Raw genomic sequence first — 20973 nt, forward strand, 5'->3', positions numbered from 1 at the left:
ATATATGGTCAAAGGCCCAAAATACTTTACCTATCTATAAGAAACTCATTGAAGACACAAATAGAAATATTTATCTAATCTATCTATCATATATGTACATATACATATGTGTATATATATATATATATACACACATATATATACACATATACACACACACACACACACACACATATATATACACACATACATATATATATATGTAATATATGCATATATATATATACACACACATATATATATAATCTATATAGATATAGATACAGAGATATAGATATATATCTTTCTATATTTATAATCTTTCTATGTGTACATATATTTACGAACATATATGTGGATAGAGCTTTATTATTGTTGTAAGCAATTATGGAGGCTGACAAGTCTTAAGATCTGCAGAGTGGACAGGTAAGTTGAAAACAAATAGTTTTGTTCCAGCCTGAGGCTGAGCTCCTGCGAACCAGGAGAGCCAATGGTGTAGTTTCAGTCTGAAGGCTACTAGGCTCAAGATCCAAGAAATGCTGATGTTTTGAGTCAAAAGGCAGGTAAAAGCCCATGTCTCAATTTGAAGCAGTTAGGCAGGAGAAATTCTCTCTTACATGTGGGAGAGTCAACATTTTTGTTCTATTCAGGCTTTCACCTGATTGAATGAGGCCCACCCACTTAGAGGAGGGTGATCTGCTTTCCTCAATCTACCAGTTCAAATACTAATCTCCTCCAGAAACACTATCACAGAAAAACTCGGAATAATGTTTGACCAAATGTTTTGACACTCCACGTCCCAGTAAAGTTGACACAGAAAATTAATCATCATACTTTCTTTCTCCCATTTCCTAATTAGCCCTGTCATCCTTATCTGGTCTTACAGGGAAGGGGGAAGCTCCTCAGTGGGGCTGAGTGTTCAGCCCAGATGACTGCTCCTGAAAAGAGGCCTGGGTACCCCACCTGGAAGATGCTCCCCATTGCCATCACGCTGCCTTTCTCCACAGTGGAGCGGTCAGCTCCCCTTGCCTTGGCTAGGCCAGAGGGAACAATTGCCATGCCTGTGCCCTGCCCTCTCTCTTCCCAGCATATCCAGCTGTGGTACCTAGCCAGAAATGTCAGGCTGTCTGGCCAGAAAGGGCAATGCTAGCTGGCCTGTGTTTGGTTCTATCTTATAGAAAACAACTGGCTCTCAGGATAAGGAAGCCCATCTCCCTGCCCCTCCCCTTTATGTCCCTCTGGGCGAATTATGGAAAGACATGGTGAGGGCCAATAAGATCTATATTCTGGGACTGATCTTTGCAGAAAGAAAATAAGAAAGCTCATTTCCATTTTAATTTATCACCCCTACCAGTGACCTCAAAGAGGGAAGAAAAGGGGGCTACCTACTTAAATGCCAAAGGCTCTACACACATCACGTTCTTAAAGCTGCATGAAAACTCAACATGAAGAAACCTCAACTCTATTTTAACCACAAAGAGAAGTCGCATGGAGCTAATTGCAGGGGCCAGGATTCGAATCCAGCTTTGGCATACTTCAGACCTCCTCTTTCTGCTGCACCATGGGATGTTGTGTGCCTGTGCAGATTCTGTAAACTGTATTGCTTTAGGATTGAGGAGCAATGCTCGGGTTTAATAGAATTCCAATAATAGCAATGTAGTTCTGCCCAGGTGCCTAAGAAGTTCAGCTGTCAGCCAGCACAGGAGTCACTGCAGAGTAAGTATTGCTCTGCTGTGCACTCTATAGAAGGCGGTAAACAAGGAGACTGGAGGAGATGACCACTAAGGGCCTCCTTCTCTAGCTCTGGGATCCTAGGGATGAAAGCCTTTCAGGTGACATGTGAGGTCCCAGAACAGGCAGCCTTGAGGTGCTGAAGAAAGGAAAGATGGAAAAACAAGTGGTCGGCTGTCCCAGAGAGCCTCGTGGTCTACAGACCCTTCTTTCGTTCTGTGAGAGTGAGCCGGTGGTGGGGTGGGGGATGTGCCCTGCTAGGGGAGGAGGTGTGGATGAGAGCCTTTGCAAAGGGCACCGCAGAAGTGGAGCCTGCCTTCCTGTTTGTCTGGGATGCTGCCAGCCTGTATTCAGCAGTGACTCAGAACAGGAAAGCAAATAAGGGGATTTTCAGATGGTCTTTGCGTGCTTTCTCCTTTGTTTTCCCTTGTAAGGAGAGGCAGCCAGTGTGGGTCCTCTAAATCTTGGCCCAGAGGAGCCAGGCACGAGAAGTTGGAGGGGGGATGGCTTATGTGAGATGAGAAGCTTGAAGCCATGTTAAGCTGAGCTAGGGAGCAGTTGATCTTCACCCCGCTCAGTGAGGCCCCGGCTTCTCTGGGGAGAATGTGAACTGACCTTTCCGGATCCCTTGCTTCTCTTACAATGGGCTCTTTAGTAGGAATTGTCATTAATTTGGAGACTCTTAGTGCTGGAGGGGCCTGAGTTAATCCCCCAATACTCCTTGAATACCTGCAGAGTTGGCGACCTCACTATCCGACCAGGGAAACCCATTTTGTCTTTGCACAGTTCCTGCCTGGGAGATTTGTCTCCCAGTAGCTTCCATTCATCATTCCATGGTCTCCTGAGCCCTGGAGCTTTTCCCCTCCTTGTTGTGGCACTGCTATGCATATGCTTGTCCTTTGACCTCACGTGTGCTTTTTATTGGAGAACCATCGCACTCCTGTGAGAATGGGGCCTGTGCTCTAAAATTACTTCTTGGGATAATCATTTCATCTCCACAGTTAGACTGTAAACTGCCTTCAGCAGGGACTAGATCCTCCCTATCTTTTATATCCCACACATTCGCTACTAGGGGGCTGAGCATATGGCTAGCGTTTAATCGCTGAATGGTGAAAAGAAAGAAAGAAGAAAGGAAAGGAGGAGGGAGAGAGGGAGGAAGGAAAGATTTGCCCCCCTCTTTCTTGTCTGCTAGACAATGGATCCCAGCCCTGGATGGGGTCTCCAATGATAATCGGTTGTTCCTGTCAATGAGGTACCCTGGTCTGGAGAATAGCTCTAGGTTCTGGCCGCAACACCTGGGTTCCAGTTCTAGCCTTTGTAGTTCCGAGCCAAGTAACCTTGGGCCAGGTACTTCTCTGAGCCCCAATTTCCTCTGGGTGAATAAGAATCACTTGCTTCGTATAGAGTTGTTGTAAAGATCAAATCAGATCAAGAACTCTCACTCCTTCTATAAACTGGGTTTTATTAGGCATGAGGGGTAATCCTCAGGGTTAGTACACAGGGAGCGGTGATCCAACAATAACCACGCTATTATTATTTGATTAATTTCCATTGTGTGTTGACCACTGAGAAGTTTCTTTATATACGTTGTTTCAGTATATAGCTTACAAGGTGGGCAGTTTACAAGCGGAAAGCTTAAGTGCCTCAAAAAACTAGAATTTGAATCCAGATTGCTAATGGCCTCTGAGCCCAAATACACTCTCTACTGCATCAAGCTGCTTTTCTTTAAAGACAAATTGGGGCCAATAGGAGGGGGCGCTTAATGAGGTGTGTGGGGGAGGTGTTGGACTCAAAGACTAGAGAAACTCTAAATCTTGTGATTTTATCACTTTCCCATCGAATAGGGCAAAGCATATACTCAAGTCTCATTCTTTTTCTGAGTTGGTTTTTAAAATATCTTCTTGCCCCAAGTGTCTCATTTGCAGTCAGATTTGGGTCTGCTAGCCAGGTGCTACTTCTCTGCCAAGGAACAAGAGATGGCTTCATGAAAGATGTGTGTTTCCTGGAGCACTCAGTCAGGGTATATGTGTGTGTGTGTGGCAACAGTGGGGATGGGAGGTGGTGGGGATAGGGGAGGTGACATCTAGGAATCAGGCAGAACAAGGCAAGAAAGACCTGGCTTTGAGGCAGTAACCAATCGATCATTCGGGAAACTTTATTGAGCATTTATATGTGCCAAGAGCTGTGCTAAGCCCTGCAGGGTTGAAGAAACCACATGCTTTGATCTCCAGGAGCTTACAGATTGGTGAGAGAGACAGGATTCAAGGCAGATGGAAGCTCCTTCTGCTTATGGATGGGCCGGGGAGGGGAGAGATCGGTGAGCGGGAGGGTGTGTGTAGAGAGGCTCTATCCAGGGGATGGTAGGGGAGGGGTGGCACACCTGGGTCCCTCTTTGGAATTCTCTACTCTAGCAATCCCCTTGGGCCTGGTTCTCAGTTTAAGTCAAATAACTTTGGTCTCCACTTGCCGCCTGCCTGCCACGTTCCAACTCAATCATTCTTTGAAATTTTGAGCTGTAGCTAAAACGCCTTTGCCCTGTAACAGGATTTTCACAGTCTCCACAGCAGCAGCTAACGTGGCTCATCACCTGCTGTTGTAATCTGCACCACTAAGCCCCCGGCTCCAGGCAGAAAGCTTAACTCGCCTTGCTGATTCGAGCTCGCTTTTCCTGGCATCGAAGCCATATTTCAGGAAGGGGAGCTAATCCGCTCCCCCCAACTCTGCACACAGAGAGAGACATTTCAAAGGAAGCACAAATGGTAGAGGGAGCTGCAGCTCTTTCTGGGAGGGGCTGTGAGAACCTAGACCTAATGGATACCAGGAATGGTGCCCTGGGGTCTGTGAGTAAAACTCTTCATGTACCTGTTCCTGAATTGAATGGACAAGGGAGCCAAAGCCAGGCTGATTTTCCTGAAGGTCTTGTTTCAAGGACTGGTTGGTCCTCAGTGTCTGTATTGGGAGAGTTGGTTCTGTTTAAAGGGGTGGTGACTTATAAGCAAGAGCCCATTGTGCCTGATTAAACACCTAGAACACTTTTCTAAAATTATGATAATCACTGGTAATTTTTTGCCCTTAACACTTTATACTTAACACTTTATACTTCTGAAGATCAGAGCCCAGAATATCTAGAATGAGCCTTTGACACACAGAAGTTCACTAAGTGCTTACTGAATAAATGAGTACTAGCACGTTAGCTCAGCTTTGTTCTAGGCACTATGCTATGTGCTTAAACACATGGGGAAAATGAGGTAATACGTGGAAAAGCAAAGTAGAAACTTGAAAAAGTTGTAAACTCCTTGGAGGCAGGGACCATACATACATACAAGCATTCAGTCATTCAAGAAATATTTACTGAGCCTAACATGTGCCAGGTGTTTTTTTTTTTTTTTAGAAGCTGGATATGTAGCAGTGAAATATATAGATAAATATTCCTGCCCCTTTTCTAGTGGAATTTCTGGACAAAACAGAACAATGAACAGATTTTAGCTTCACCTAAAAAATAACTTTCTGACAACTATAAATGGCTAATGATGAAATGTGTTGCTGCGTTAGGTAGTAAGCTCCCCATCACTAGAAAAGTTTGAGCAGAGACTACATGAGCATGCACTGGGGCTACAGAAGAGGGGGTGCAGCATATCCTACGGATACCTGCCCATATCCCCCTTCTCTTATCTCTTTGGTGCATACTAGCCTTCCAACTGCCAGTACCTGCATTTCTTTGCCTGATAGCTTTCTCTGTCCCCCAGGGTCTATTTTGCTGTCTACTAAGTATACTGGCAGTGCCAAGGAATTCATGCCCCCAGGAGCAGTCTTTTCTATGTCACCTGGCCAGAGAGAGACCAAAGCCTGGACTGAGCAGGAAGCTAGTGAGATTCTTTGCCTACTACCCACTAGGCCTGGGCACCATAGGCCACAGGTGTAGTATGATTAAACTGTATTTTCTGGTGGGGAGGGGAGAGAGACACAGATGTTCAGTAGGTGTGGTAGACCTGTAATGTGCTGCACAGAGCCTCTTCAGTGAAGAACTTTTTGACCTGCTGGAGAAGTAATCAACAGACAGACTTCGGCAATCAACTCCTTCAGAGATGGCTTCAGCTACAGAAAGCTTCCTGCCCAAGGTTATCCCTGTTTAGGGGCACCCCACATCCAATGATAGACTGATGCAGGAATAAGAAGCCCTGGTCATCTTAGCTGGATTTGGGAGAGCTCTGAAGGGCCAATCTAGGGCTCCCTGTGGAGTTGCCAGTGCTGCTGTTGGTCTGTGTAAAAGCTGGCACTTACTCTGCTCGCACTTACTTCCTATCCTTCTCTTCCACTGGCGTGGATCTCATGGCACTCCTCAATAAACACCCTGCTGGCTAAACTCCATCTCAGAGGCTGCTCCCCAAGGAACCCACCCTATGACAATGAGACATCATTCCTGGTACTCAGCTGAGCTTCTAGAAATCAGTTTGCTAGCCTTTCTCCTTCTTGAATGGTCAGCAAGCTCTACCTACCTTAAAGAGCGGATTTGGGGCCAGGTCCAGCTCCTTCCCCACTGGTCTTCATCTTGGCTTCTCAAGGAAGGGATATATATGGACGCTGGTGGGAGCCCCAGATTTAGGGGGCCCTGAGAACTTAAGAACCTCTCAGATACTTTTAGGAGTGCCATGAGATCCACGCCAGTGGAAGGGAAGGATAGGAAGTAAGTGCGAGCAGAGGGTGGAGCCCAGCTTTTACACAGACCAACAGCAGCACTGGCAACTCCACAGGGAGCCCTAGATTGGCCCTTCAGAGCTCTCCCAAATCCAGCTAAGATGACCATATGCTTCCCTGATGGCCATGTCCTTTCCCCTCAAAAGATACACATGCCACTATGACGATGTTCCATGTGTATACCTCAGGCACTGTGCACCCAGATAAACCTAGTCAAGCACCCCCCCCCGCCCCCGCCACCAAGAAGATAAAACAGTCATGTGCCCCAAAGCAGCATCTCTGGATCTGTGAGGTGCATTCTAGCAGCTGGGACTGTGATGGGAGCTTGCTTTATTAGATCCCATTATAAATGAATGATTTGCCATCTCCGAAGACAAATGGGAAACTTAATGTAGAGGTATCCTGTCTGGGGAAACTGGAGAGTTATGGATGTTAGCTTTGTAGCTTTATGAAAGCACTTTCTTATAGAAACTGAAATGACCAAGATTAGATTGAATTAGTATGTACTGGTATGAGCTTCCCCCTCCCCTCCCATCCATCTTCATTTTTTTTTTAGGGAAAAGATTTGCCTCCTGCGTGAGCATTTCATAAAAATGCAAAGCCCAAATTTGGGTTTGGTAATTAACAGAGCTGCCTCCTGGTGCTAAAGAGGCAGCTGCCCAGCTGGGACTCTCTGTGGTGGCAGGGAAAGAGGCGCCCTCTATTGGCTTCCCTCCTAGGTGATGTCTACTCCTTCCTGCCACCCTCTCCCTTCCCCTAGGAGCCAGGTATTTCCCTCATCTGTCCCTATAGAGTACAGATGGATTAGTGAGACCTCCATCCCAGCAACTAGATTCCTGCCCTCCTTCTGTGGGATGGACTCTCCCCATCCCTTAAAGATCTCACTGTCCATCAGTGTTTTCCCAAGCCTGAACTTTAGACCCAGGACCCAGCTGGGTGACAAGGCTCTCTGACAGCAAACAAATCTATCTGATAAACGTCTGAGCATTGTCGATACTAAGCACAGTGCCAGGCACCAGAAAAACAAGATAAACATGCTGAGGCTCTGCCTTTGAGGAGATCTATCTAATTGAGGGTAGAAATGTGGACATGGATAATTTCCAGATGAGCACTTTCTCATAGAACTTCTTGTGATGATGGAAAATTTCTATATCTGTGCTATTCGGTGTGATGGCCTCTAGCTTTGTGTGGTCCCAAGGAATAACTTAAGAATAGAGTTCTAGAGAGGAATTCCAGGCTTAGTTTTTTCAGCCAACCTTTCTGGAATCTGAGGCAAATTTCTTCTGTGATTTAAGTCTTAGTTTCATCTTCTATAGAACAGGTTGTTAAAACCTGATCTGCCTCTCTAAAATATCAGAGCCCAAAGACCTAGTGTTCATCTGGCCTAACCTCCTCATTCTGTGAAGGGAGGAGCAAGGCCGTAATCTGTTCGGTCTCATGGCAGGAAGGGATAGAATCAGGTCCTTAACTCCTAGCCCCTGGCTTTTTGACCCCAGCAGGTTGTTGCTAGGGGCGCTGTGGGGATTGAATTTGAAAAAAAGAAGGGAAGATCTTTGGAGATTCAAAACGGTATCTAAGATCCTGAGCCTTCTGGAATCATGGTGGCTGGTGAAACCACCCATAGGAACCATAGTATTGAGGTCTGGCCCACATTTGAAGCTTAGAGGATTCACATAAAAGGGGCTTTATCTGTGGTATGACACTACTTTAGGCCCAGCACACACCCCACTGTCAATGTCTGCCCCAAACATCAGCATGATAAAGGATTTCTAAGAGTCAGACTACAGAAGGTGATGACAAAATTGTGCATATTCCAGGAGATAAATGGAAGCCCCAGATTTAGGGGGCCCTGAGAACTTAAGAACCTCTCAGATACTTTATTGGATTTGGGGGCTGACTTGTTGAGTGCCCAGAAAAACTGTCCGTGAATGAGGAGTTCCAGCATGGCTTCTGCAGCTGCCTTTGAGCCAAGGAACTTTATGGAGATGGAGAGGCCGAGCCCCTAAATGAAATAAAAGTGGAAGAATCCTCACAATGGCCTCCAGGGGGGTGTCAGTACAGAAATAGAATTTAAATAAAGTGTTGAATGCTGTGTTTGGAGATGAGAGGGGACAGAATCAGTTAGTCTCAGGTGGAGTTATTTTAAATTTAAAACACAGATTAAACAGCTTTCCTTTTATGATGATAAGCAGCACACAGAGCCTATCCCAAATCCCAGGGTGCTTGCTCTGTGAGGAACTGAGATCTGTTGAATAAAAGAACACAGGCTATCTCTGTTTACCAGCCAGCACTGGACTAAGGCCTTGAGCCCCTACCTTGTTCCCACCTTGACCCTCTTGGGCCATTGGGGCTTTGCCCAAGGCCTACCAGCTACCAAGCTATCTCCCTTTCAGGCTCTGTCCAGGGTAGAGTATGGCTGTTTGTGCTGGTAGGAGTTGTTTATATAGTGCAAGTGTTTTTTAACCACTCGCCTACTCTTTCCTTACTTTGGGCCTGGGGAAGGTGAGCTCTTACCTCGAATGAGATGTGCTTCTTCCTCTTAATGCTGCTGTCTCAATCTCCTGGCTGAGGTAGGAGGAGAGCTGGAAGAACCTTAGGAATGCTTCCAACCATCTCCCCGCTTCTCCATTTGACAGAGGAAAAACTGAGGTCCCAAAGTAGTGAGTTGCCCAAGGTCACACAACTAGCCAGCTGCAGGATTGGAATTGAAATTCAGGATGGCTAACTCATCTGATCATTCAATCAACAGATTTTAAAAATATACCTAGTATATGCCAAGAACTGTGACAGCCAAGGGGACAATAGAGAATGAGAAGACATGGTCTACATTCAAAAAGTTTGCTTTGGAGTCAGGGAGAATGAACATATAATCCTAGATTTTTTATAAATGTTATAAAGATAAATAGAAGGGTTATGTGAGAGAGACAAGTAGGATAGGGGGCTACTCTCTAGACTGGTTGCCAGAGAAGTTACATCTGAAAAAGCAATATATAAGCTCATATTTGCAGGATGAGTAGCGGGTAGGTAAAGATGGGAGAAGAGAGTGTTTCAGGTGGTGGCGACAGGGGAAGAGAATGGGGTGAGGGACTTCCTTCAGGTTAAGCGAAACAGGGTCTCCATTCCTTATCAGAGGCCTATCTTCTCTGGCCCTGGCTGCGGAGGTCCAAGGCCGTAGAGTCAGCCTGCTTCCTCCTCCAGGTGAATGTGATGAGCCCAGCTCTGGAGACAGACCTCTCTATGCTTTCATCTAAGGTGGCATAAGAACTTGGTTAACATCATGCCCTCTCACAGGCCATCATAGTACCATCTCACGGTTATCAGCACTGGATGAGATAAAGCATGTGAAACACTTAGCACCTGCCTGAGATACTGCAGATGCTCAGTCTAGCTACTCTTATCCTCATCATTTATTGGGTTAGGTCTCTTCCATTAACAATAGTTAACTCCCTTGCCCTGAAATAAGCTCCTTGACTTTCTCTCATGATTTGCTGTCCTCCCACCTTTTAAGAGCAGACAATATTGGGACGTTAGTTTTCCACTTGGTGCTGGCCCAAGTATGTGACCTCAGCTAAGTCACTTTTGCTCCTCAAATCTCTTTTCTCATCTGTCATTTGATGAGCTTGTTCTGAATCTGAACTTCCTAGCAGATATGCTACAGCACACGATGAGCCTCAGACAGGTTACCTGTGTGTTGAGATGATGAGTCTCTCAACCCTTGAGACACCTGGGTGGGTGGGGAGGCCCATGTAGGGTCTCCCCCAGCTGAGAAGTGGCAGTGTTACTTGCTCCAGTGTGCAGAACAAATGTTACCAGGTCTCTGCATGCCATGATATAAAACCATTGAGAAGTCTTGGAAATTATCCCTGAGGTCTCTGCTTGGATAATATTGCTAATATTCTGTGAGTCATCTCCTAGTTTCGAACTGTACCTCTTCCAAGAAGTCTGCCCCGACAACATCGTTCAATGACATTTCTCTGTCGTGGTCTTCTCAGCATTTATGAACTGCTTTAACCTGAAATTAATTAATTTGTACTTCTTAACATGTGGCCTGTGGGTTGTTTCCTATAACAATTACTACTATTACTGCTGCTGCTGCTGCTGCTGCCGCCGCTGCTGCTGCTGCCATTGATTGAGCATGCAGGTGCCAGAAACTTCACAAAGGGCTTTGCCATTCATGCTCACAAGAGTGCTCTGGGATATGCGGGCACATTTGTGTGTGTACAGAAACCCGTGGCTTAGATGGTTTGAAATAGTTGCCCAAATGTAAGCAGCTGAGTCAGGATTTGGATGTGTCTTTTGGGTAGGATGTAGCCCACGCTCTTAGCTAGTTAAGTAGTGTGCTTTTGTGTGTCCTCTCTCCCAGCTAGATTATGGATGTTCCAGGAAGAGACACCATGTTTTCTGCTTTATTTCCATCTCCCTATGGTTCAGGTCTATGCTCAATAGTAAAAGCTCAATAATTATTGCCAGTATGCTAGGTACTTCAGTGTAAATGGAAGGCGAGAGCCAGTAAAGCCTTCCCTGGGTGACAGATCGAAGGCACAATTGACCTCTCACTTTATGTGGGCCTGGGAGGTAAGCATGTAAAATCTTAACAGGCATCATGGCACAGCCGAGCAAACCCAGGTAGCCTGACCTCTGGTATTTTAGGGTAAGAGGATTCTTCCAGGGAGTCTGGATCTGGAGAGTTCTAGGAGCCTGTGCCTGAAACCAGGTACTCGGCTAGTTCAAGGTGATCCGGAGGCATCCCCACAGCCCTTCCAGGTCTCTCCATGGGAGGGATAAACAAGAGTTATTGGCGTCTGGGATTATTAGTCCTGGTAACCTGCAGTGGAATTCAAATATCCAAGCACTCTCAACTCATAGTTTGTTCCAACTTCCTGGGGCTCCCTGTCCTCGTAGGTTGTGAATCGGTCCTTACCTAGCCTTCTCACTGTGTGGGCTGCCAGTCAGGTCCTGTGAAGGTTTTACATTTGGTCTCTTGGTAAGTGTTCCTGAATGGCCTGGGGCAGCCTCTATCCCACTAGTCTTTGACCTGAACACCCAAACAACACACATATATGCTATGTGGTTAAGGGTCTAACTGACCTGAATTTGACCCTCTGCTCCAACCCGAAAGCATTTTCCCTTGGACAAGTCTGCCAACATTCACTCAAGAAATATTTACTCAGTACCTACTATGTGCCACATACTATTCTAGGCATGAGGTGGTCGAGTGGACCTGTGGTGGTAAAGAATATGTGGTGCTATAGTGTGTAGAATAGGACAGACAGGTGCATGCTTGGGAAGGTGGTCAGGTAAGCCCTCTTTGAGTTGAAACCTGAATGATGAAGAGGAGGTAACCTGGAGGAAGAACATTCTATTGAGATAGTGGGAATAGCCAGTGAAAAGGTTCTGAGACACAAAGAAGGCTGATATGTTCCCCAGGCTTGTAGCTTGTTGCTATATATAGACCGAATTGCAAGGGATCAAGAGTAGTAGTAGAGAGACTGGTTAGAAGGCTATTGCAAAGGTCTAGGCAAGCAGTGATGATAGCTGGGATGAGTTACATCAGCAATCTGAACCTCAGTTTCCTTACTTACAAAGCGAAGATGACAAGAGTACCTACCTTACAGGATAGTTGCAAAGATTAAATGAGTAAATACATGGTATGCAATAAATGGTAGCTATTAGCAGTAATAAAAAAGAGTAATAATTATAAGCATGGGCCTCACATAGCTGGGCCCTCACAGGAGGAACTGAACCTTTAATTAAGCTGAGACTTTTCCATTCAGCATGTCCAGGGGTGCTGCCAATGAGTTCAAGATCAGATACTTTTACCTTTCCTGGCTCAGCCATCCTGGGCTTTTTGGGTAAGGAGGGAGGAATAGGTGCCTGGGAAGGGAGGGCAGTGACTTCTCTGTAATATCAAAGTGAATGGGCCCAGGAATGAGAAGCCTGAGCACCTCATACTTCAGTTGTTCCTGGGAAAGGCCTGAGAGAAAGTCTTGCCTCATTCAGGAAGCCTTCTGAGTGGATATAGAGGCTCCCAAAAGGCACACTTGTAAGTTAGCAGGGAAGCAAGCCAGGTGAAGAAGGAAAGGAGGCAGACTCCTCTTACTTCTGACTTTCCGTAACTCAACGCAGGGATGTGGAGTGAATAGAGGAAGAGAGAAAGACATACATTCCCTGAGTGTATGTCATCTTTGAGATGAGAGGACGAGATGAAAGAGGCGAAAGCTCCTACGAGAGATTTGGTTAAATGCTTACAACTGAGCAAAGACAGCTGGACTGTATGACACATTTCTGCTGGGACAAGCAGGATCTTCTCCCCTTCAGGAATCCACCTCTTCCAAGTAGTGTTGGGGCCAAACCCACTGAGAAGCAAGGGGACTTCTGTTACTTTTGGGAGACCCCTACCAGCTCTTGTTGTCTGCAATGGTGTTAGAGGAACATTTTATGAACTCTTCAGTCCTCAGTTTCCATGAGGCTTTTGCCTTGCTCCAGACCATCTCTGATATACACATATATCTTAAAAAGAAAAAGAGAGAAAAGCTATTTTATTTTATTGCCAAACTGTCCACTTTAAATACCCTTTTTATTACAGTATCTGCATAGTAATACTAATAATAGATCTTGTTGGCAGCTCTAATGAGGCTGGAGAATATAAGGTTTCCAATAAAGTTAATTGTTGCCTTTAATATTCTCATACATTTATACATGGTAAATCTTTAAAGGAGAAAAAACACTCCATTTCATCCCTGTTAAGCAGCTGACTCTGGACTGGATGGAGACTGCAGTAGTGACGTGGGCTGGGGGCTTGGCTCTCAGAGAGCTTAGATTTTGATCTCCAAACTCTTTTCTAGCAGTAAGAGCTTTGAGTCAGAGAGATCTGGGTTTGAATGCTGGCTGTGTCACATCCTATCTCAGTAACTAGGGCAAATTGCTTACCCTCTCTCAGCCTGTTTCTTTGCCCTAAGATGGGATTCATAATATCTGCATATCAGACTCAACATGGTGCCTGGCATATTGTCAGTGCACCACACATGTGAACTGTTATCATTATTTCAAACTAATAAATACAATTATTATTTTATCCACTTATTATATGTATCATTAATTGTGAAATACATCATGGTGTTACAATCATTGCATCAGAACTTCACAGCTAGCTAAAATTTCTTTCTGTTAATCTGTTTCTCAAGGTTACACAGTAGTATGTGACAGATCGGGTGAGAACCCAGGATTCTTGGTCTCCTACAACTTACCATAGCCAGTAGTTATTAGGCAGCCTCTGATCTCCATAAGTATAGAGCATTAAGTCTAGAGCATTTTTGACCAAATTTACTGCCTGCCTCTTAACCAGACCTGTGTCTACTGCCTGGGCCCTGGACCAACCTTTATTAAAATGCTGGAGCGAAAAGAGGGTTACCTCCCCCAATCTTGGGACAAATATTCTGACTCCTGTCAAACTTCTCCCAGCAGTCATAATTTTTCTTTGTTTTTACTTTCTCTTGAAGAAATTTCATGATTTTTATAGTCACAGAACAAAGAAAAATGTATGTTTCACCATTTATTATATAGCCGATTTCATGTATTTTTGACAGTTCCATCACATTTCTGACATTTACAATGTTTTTCTCTCAGGGGGTGAGTAGAAAAAGGTGTTTATCCCCACCCCACCCCCATGACCCAGGAGTGGGACAGAGAAGAACTCCAGGTGCCCCAAGCAAGGGACAGACCTATGTGACTTGTGTTTCAACAAATGAATCACCAACAATGTACCCCCACCTCCCCGACCTTCCCCACCCAGGTAGGGGTCTCCTCTACACATCAATGCCTCTCACACTGGCAAGTGGTAAGAAATACTGTGACAGAATGGTTTCCATGGCAACCCTCATTTCCAGTTAAACAACCGGCCCTGATGAAAGGAGTTTCATTTGCTTTGGTTAAAGAGTGTGTTGGGAAGGGTGTGGGGCTCGTTTCTTCTTTCCTCTCTGGTTCCCCTTCCTTACTCCTCAATTTCCTATCTCTTTTTCAAGGATGATGTATAGGCACTGATGAGCCAGGCTGTTCCCAGGCCCTAGAGAATGAGGAGTCTTAGTTCTAGCCTGGATCAGAGGAGCCACTCTGGGGACTTAGGTCTGAGAAACAAGATTGCATCTCCTCAACTGGCATCCATAGTTTCCTCCCAGCCCCACCTGCCTCAGGCCCCCAGGTCCAAAAGAAGGACCTGTTGGGGGAGGAAATGGGCTGGTGGAAGACCCTATGTCCCAACAGGTGGTTGGGTAATTAAGTGAGCTTTATGCATACAACACTGTTTTGCCCGATGTAATTGCAGTTTCCATATAAATAATTCACAGGAAATTATTAGAGTGAGGACATCGCCCGCCTCCTCATAATTTGCTTAACCGAAATAGGCTCTTTCATCATTTGCGTTGATTTGCCATAAGACCATGCACTCAGCATCCTTCATAGGCCTGCTCCTTCCAAAGGAGAATGCAGAATTTAATTAAGTTATGCAAATTGGGCATCCCCTGCCTGGGGAGAGGCAGGGTGTTTGCCCACATGGCTGTGGGATGGTGCAGGAAAGAAGAGGAGGGGTCATGCTGTGCCCCAGGTGGTGGGCAGCTGTTTGGGGAGATGCAAGGAAGCTCCCCCCTCAGAGAAAGAGCAACACCCCCATAGAGAGTTCGGGAGCTGGACTCCACAGATTGGGGAGAGCAGAGTCAGAGCTTGAACTCTGGGGTCTGCCTCCTGACTTACCAACTGTGTAATTTTGGGGGAGTACTTAACCTCACTACACCTCAGCTTTCTTCTCTGTAAAATTAGAATAATAAAGGCACTGCTCTCCTAGGATTGAGGGTGAGGCATAAATGAGAGGATCTGCATAAAGTATGTAATAGAGTGCTTAATCAGCAGCTGCTATCAACTGTTATTATTATTACTAGTACTACTGCATTGTTGTTGTTATTAGGTATATTAGACTCTCGGCTTGTGGCTGATGGAAATATCTGGCTGGGTCCATCCTGTTCTTCTTCCACGAGGAGAGTTAAATTTATAACTTCCTCCATAAATTATTCCATGATTTTTGGAAGGAATTGTTGAATTAGAGACGAAAACCTGTTATTCAACTATAGTAGTGTTTTAAAAGTTAAATGAAGAATAAACTCAAATATAGAAGCTGAAACAAAAAAAAAGAAAGAAAACCTGACATTTTGGAGGCAGACAGATCAAGGTTCAAATTTCAGTTCTGCCCCTTGCATACTGTGTCATCTCCGGCAAGTCACTTTACCTTCATGGGGCCTTGAGTATCTTTTGGGTAAAATGGAAGCCATATCCTTGCTTCTGTTGGGGCTTGTGAGGATTGGAAGGAATGTTTGCAAAGCAACAGGCACAGGTCTGCCACATAGTTTATGCTCACTGAATGGTAAAATGAATCTTTGAGGATGGAGCCAGCATCCTCTCAGTGAGTCTAGGCAGGGCTTGCCCAGGCCTCCTCATTCTCCACCCTTTCTTTTTCTTAGTGGTAGTTTTTTTTCCTACTCCATTCATGCACCCCTTCTCTCATACTTTCTGTTAAAGGATCAAAGGATCCAATAAACTCATCCACCCTGAGGTACAAGTGACTGATAAGCTTAAAAGCTTTACTTGTCTTTTTTTCAAGGGGATAAAATGCTTAATTTTTCTTAAACCAAGGTTTCAGTGATCTAATTGGAACATCCCATAAACCTGCAATAAAGCAGAGAGGTGCTCCTGAAATCTGGGCCAGAAAGTGAGGGCTTCCTCACAAAGGAAGCACTGGATGTGGGAATCTGCCCTGATAGCTGGTGCCACTTAGTAACTCTGTCTCTTGCTCAGATTCAAGCTCTGTCACAGAGCCAGTTCCTTCACTAATTTAACAAATATTTATTGAGCACTTACTACATGCCAGGCACTGCAAGAAGAATTGGGTTTACAGTGGTGAGCAAAAGAGACACAGTTCATGCCCTGATGGAACATAAAAGCTAGTGAGAGGGACAGTTACTAAACAAATGGCAGCACTTGTCAATATATAGTTACATACACAATAAGAATTAAAAAGGAAAGGAACAGGGAGCAATAAGACAGAATAGCAGGGGGCTGAATTTAAATAGTGAGTGGTCTCTACAAGAGCAGAAGTAAGACTAGGAATGAACTAGGTGAGGAGTGAGAGGAAGGGCTTTACTGACAGAGGGAAGTGCATGTTCAAATGCCTGGTGGCAGGAAAAAGATGGTGCTTTGGAGAGACTGAGAGAAAGTAAGTGACTGGAGTGACTAAGAGAGACAGGAGGTGAGCTTGGTGAAATTCAAGAGTCAAGAATGGTGGCAGGAGTCTTAGGACAGTAGGGAGCCATCCTGATCAGGAGATGCAAAGCCTGGGGTCCTAATCAAATTCATAGATAAGGAGGAGGCCCTTCAACACCTAGGCTTTGTGTCTCAATGAAGCCCAAGATCCACCTTAGAGAGAGAAGAAGCAAGCCTGTCAGCAAAAAGGACTGGAGAGAATTGTGGATTCGGTGTCAGAAAAGCTAGTTAAGTTCTGGCTTTGCTAACTGTTCTTTATGAAATTAACTGCTCTGAGCCTTCATGCTCTCACCTGTAATGGTGCACTATGTCTTTCCTGCTGGCCCCTCCAGAGTCACTCTCTATCCTTCTCTGCCCTGCTCTGGGCCCAGAGAGTCTGGTCTATATGAACAGTATCAACGGGCTCCCTTTCCCTCTGGCTTGGCTCACAGGATGTATCAGTACAGAGATTGGACAGGCAGAGAATGAGGTTAAGATATTATTCTCCTGCTCCCACCCTGCTGGGCTATGGGCTATCTGCATCCCTCTGTAACAAGCCACCACTCAAGTCTCATGTTTCTCTCCTCTAGCTACTGAATCCAGGTTCTGGTAACTGCTCCCTCCCAGTTCCCCTTGGCCTGGAATGGCAATGGTTCCTTGCTGTTGCTAGCCATGTGATGCTTCGCTATTCCTTGTCAGTGTCCCTTAACCCTGCCCAAAAGTCTCCTCAGTGGATATGATGATTAATTTTATGTTTTAACTTGACTGGGCCACGAGGTGCCCAGAGACTTGATCAAACATTATTTTGGGGGTGTGTGTGAGGGTATTTTTGGATGAGATTAATATTTGGATAATAGATTGAATAAAGGAGACTGCCCTCCCCACTGTAGGTGGACCTCATCCAATCTCATGAACACTTGACTAGAACAAAAAGGCTGATCTTCCCTGAGTAGAGGAAAACCTCTCCTGCCTAAAGGCCTTCAAGCTGGGACATTGGTTTGTTCCTGCCAGCAGACTGGAACTGAAATGTCAGCTCCTCCTGGGTCTTGAGCCTGCTGGTTTTCTGTCTGGAACTTATACCATCAGCTCTCCCGATTCTCCAGCTTGACAAATGCAGTTCTTGTAGCTATGCACCTGCCCTACCCACCTCATGGGGCCATTGCTGAGGCTCTGATGACCAGGACCTGTGAGAGTGCTTTGTAAACCGCTAAGTGCTATGTACTTGTGAGACATACCAACTGTTGCATCTTTGTTCTGAGGGCTTGAGTAGTCTGTTTGTTCACTGAGATAGAGGTCAGGGACATAACACTTTGGTGTGTGATTTCAGGACTCAACATGCAGTTACTAAAGATCTCTGGGAACTGTCCTCCCATATTCAGTTAGTGAGAGGTGAGCTCTTGAGCCACAGTGACCACACCAGTTCTTTTCTGCACTTTAGCTCATCTGTTGAACAGGAGGTAGAGAAGTTAAGAGACACGGGATTGGCGGCTAGTAGGTCTGGGCCCAAATCCATTTTCTACCTATGCAAACTTTGGCAGTTCTTTTACCTTCTTAAGCCTCCAAATCTCACCTGTAAAACAGGTACACTAACAGGTTATCATATCGTTATTATCTATATATTTATAGATATATGTATATATCTATGTTGTTACTTAGATTATCTAAGATCTTGGCATAGTGCTTCAAGAAATGCTAGTTATTATCACTCTGTCACTAACCAGCTGTGTGACTTTGGGCAAGTCACTTTACTTTTCTGGCCCTCAGTGATATTTTCTCTGAAATATGTTTGGAATATATTGCTGAATAACAAATGTACACAGCTTTAGCACCTTAAAACAAACACATTTATTCTTTTGAAGCTCCTGTGGGTCAGAAGTTCCAGCATGGTTTAACTAGGTCTTCTGCTTGGGTCTCACAAGGCTGCAATCAAGGCATTGGCCAGGCTGCATTCTTATCTAGAACTTAGGGTCCTCTTCCAAGCTCATTCAGGTTGTTGGCAGAATTCAGTTCCCTGTGGCAGTAAGACTGAGGTCATTATCCCCTAGAGGCTGCCCCTTTCCATGGACAAATGCCTATTTGTTCCTTCAAGGCCAGCAGAAAAGCGTTTCTGTCAAGAAAGGTCTCATTTTTCTTTTAAAGATTTCACCAGATTAAGTAAGGACTACCCAGGGTAATCTCTCTTTTGATTAATTCAAAATTAACTGATTTCGGAACTTAATTACATCTGAAAAAAAAAAAACCCTTCATTTTCACCATATAAAGTAATATGATCGAGGGAATAATATCTTATCACCTTTGCCATATTACTGGAAGCAAGTCATCGGTTCTTGCCACACTCAAGAACACAGGGAGGATAGACAGGGCATAGCACCAGGAAACAGAGATCATGGGGGTCATCTTGGAATTCTGTTGCTCACAGTGAATTCTTGTAACACTGTTCTTAATGTTTATCTCCCTGTAGTCCGAAAGCTCCAGGAGGGCAGGGACTAAATGCTTGTCTTGGTTGAAGCTTTGCTCCTGGTATCTAAAAGACAGTAGATGTTTGTGATGGTTAATTTTATGTGTTAACTTGACTGGGCCATGAGATGCCCAGACATTTGGTCAAACATTATTCTGGGTGTATCTGTGAGGGTGTTTCTGGACGAGATTAACATTTAAATTGCAGACCAAGTAAAGGAGAGTGCTTTCCCTGATATGGGTGGGCCTCATCCAATCAGTTGAAGACCTGAATAGAACAAAAAGGCTGAGTAAGAGGAAACTTCTGTTTAACTGGGACATTTGTTTTCTCCTATTCTCAGACTTGATCTTATACTATTGACTCTCTTGGGTCTTTAGCTTGCTGACTGCGGATCTTGGGACTATTTAGCCTCCATAATCAAGTGAGTCAATTCATTAAAATCAATCAGTCTCTCCCCCTGCCCTACCTCCATATATATATATATATATATGGAAATTTTATATATATAAATATTGCTGACTTTTGCCTGGGACTTGATCATCTCTCAGGCCCCTGCAAGTTCTCATACTCATCAATTTAAGAAACACACAGTGAAGAGAAGCAGGGTAGTGAGTAGGAGGTACAGGGGAGCACTAGCTGCTTTGGGCCTGGCTCAAACCCAGATGTCCTTTCATCCTTTCTTTATCTCCCTTCATCATTCCTAGGCCTTAACTAGGGAGTTAGAATCAGGGAAAAGGAAAACACCAAACAATATTCTTTCTTAAACTCCTATACCTATTTATGGATCCTTTTATTTTTAAGCCTTTTTTGAAATATAATTGACACAATAAACTGAACATATTTAAGGGTACAATTTGATGAGTTTTGACATATGTATATTCAAGATAATGAATATATCTATTATCCCCCAAAGTTTTTTTGGGCCCCTTTGTAATCTTTCTCTCCTGAGCCCCCACCCCCAATCCCCAGGAAACCACAGATCTGCTATCACTATAGATACATTTGCATTTTCTAGAATTATATAAATGGAAGCATACAGTGTGCACTCTTTTTTTGTCTGCCTTCTTTCACTAAGCATAATTATTTTGAGATCCATCTGTGTTGTAGTATATACCAATAGTTATTCCTTTTCATGTCTGATAATATTTCATTAAATGAATACACTACAGTTTGTTTACCTGTTCACCAGTTGATGGACATTTGAGATGTTTCTAATTTTCAGTTATTACAAATAATGCTGCTGTGAACATTTGTGTAAAAGATATGGTATGGACATACGTGTTCATTCCCCTTGGACGAATACCTAAAAGAGAAATGACTGGACCATACGGTAGGTGGATGTTTACATTGTTGAGAAACTGCCATGCTGGTTTCCAAATTAGTAATGCGGTTTTATATTCTCCCTAAAGTGTATGACAATTCCAACTGCCTAGCTTCCTTGGCAACACTTGGTATAGTCAGGCTTCTAAATTTTAGCCATTCAATAAAAATATAGTGGTATCTCATGTGGTTTTAATTTGCATTTCCCTGATGGCTAACAGCATTAAGCTTCTTTTCAAATGCTTTGTTGCTCTACATGTATCTTCTTTGTTGAAGTCAAATCTTTTGCCTAATTTTAAGTAGGTTTGTTCATGTTCCTATCATTGAAAGTTATTTATGAAAGTTATTTATGTATTTATATCCTTTTCAAAAGTTATTTATCATACATACAATTTCTTTATCAAATACATGATTTGAAAATATTTTCTCTTGGTCTGTGGCTTGATGTTCATCCTCTTAATAGTGTTTTAAAGAGCAGTTTTTAATTTTGATAAAGTTCAATTTAC

The sequence above is a fragment of the Pteropus alecto genome, unplaced genomic scaffold (genome assembly GCF_000325575.1).
Source record: "Pteropus alecto unplaced genomic scaffold, ASM32557v1 scaffold224, whole genome shotgun sequence".
In the NCBI taxonomy this organism is placed as follows: Eukaryota; Metazoa; Chordata; class Mammalia; order Chiroptera; family Pteropodidae; genus Pteropus; species Pteropus alecto.